Source organism: Sinocyclocheilus anshuiensis, unplaced genomic scaffold (assembly GCF_001515605.1).
Source record: "Sinocyclocheilus anshuiensis isolate Anshui unplaced genomic scaffold, SAMN03320099.WGS_v1.1 scaffold205, whole genome shotgun sequence".
Taxonomy (NCBI): domain Eukaryota; kingdom Metazoa; phylum Chordata; class Actinopteri; order Cypriniformes; family Cyprinidae; genus Sinocyclocheilus; species Sinocyclocheilus anshuiensis.
The window spans coordinates 1,423,598-1,424,847 of record NW_015536497.1 but is presented as its reverse complement, the minus strand read 5'-3'; the positions used below and the strand labels follow the sequence as shown (position 1 = coordinate 1,424,847).

Below are 1,250 nucleotides of genomic sequence, written 5' to 3'. Positions count from 1 at the left end.
CCGCCGCCACGACCAGTCTGACGGGGCTCATGCTTATAACAGTAGCTTGGTGGAGTAGACTCATTTAAATCATTTGGATCATTTGGTTTTAGCCAGGTTTCAGTCAAGCAGGGTACATCAAAACTATTATCTGTGATTACAACAGCTCAAGCTTTAAAAATGTTTTTTGTTCGTTTATTTAACATTTTTCCCGTTTAATCACGATCAGGTTTTTTCTAGATCCTACATTAAAATAATATTTTGACCTCACTAATCGGGGAACAGACACAGTCTTTATAGATTTGACAACACAAGTACTTTTATCGTTTAAGTGGATAGAACAAAAGCCAACATAGCAGTTATTTGAGAATTGGCTTACTAGTAGCGTAACGCGTAACGTCCTGGAGATGTTGTCTGACAGGAGTTCCGCTCCGACTCTGCTGGGGTGCAGGCGCGAAAAAGACGCGGGAAGCGGTCCTGACATGATGATCGTCGTCGCGTGCGATGTGCGACGCACCGTCTCGATCAGGCTCTTGAAGTCCCTCTTCAGTGTCTCCGTCTGCCGCAGCTTGGTGTCGTTAACCCCGGTGTGAAGCATCGCTCCGGGGCTCTCGTCGCCCTTCAGGATCGCGGGTATCTGCGCAAAAACATTGAGAACACGACCACCAGGAAAACAGTGAGTGTGCTTCAGCTATCGTAGCACGGACGTGCCGGACGATGGAGTCTCTGACAATCACAGCGTCGCGTTCCGTCTCGCGGAGGGGAGCGAAGCGAAGCATTTCTGGGTGGAGATCTCGAAGACCGGAGGGGGAGAGGTCGTCACCCGGGGCCTGGCTCGCGTCTTCCGCTGCGGGTGCACGGGGCCTGTGCAGAGAAACACACGGAGTAGAGGTGGTGGGAGTGTTAATATTGCGCTGTATACTTACCCCGGACTTGTGAGCATCAGCCAGAGATGTTTCCAGCGCGGCTCTCCGCTCTCTCAGCTGGCTGCCTCTCCACCAGGTCACGGATCTGCATCTCCACGGCCTCTAGCTCGAGTTGCACCGGATGTAGCTCGAACGTGTCCTCACCTGCACTCAAAGGTAGACACACATCCACCATTAAAGCAAGTAAAACAATGGTAATGTGTGTGAATACAGTATTAGCAATGTAAGCGAGATTAGCGACAACCACGCTGGCGATGATAACAGGCTATAAGCTAATAGCAGACTCGGGAAATCAAAATAAAACTAGTGATAACAAGGCGCTCTGATTGTTTTTCTTGTAAAATA

General features: G+C 49.6%; 1 protein-coding gene across 1 annotated transcript in view; it reads right to left on the bottom strand.

Moving 5' to 3' along the window:
• The window catches only part of LOC107687740 (transducin beta-like protein 2), a 15,651-nt gene that overhangs the window by 917 nt on the left and 13,484 nt on the right, over nt 1-1,250 (bottom strand). The gene's annotated exons all lie outside the window — the stretch shown is intronic.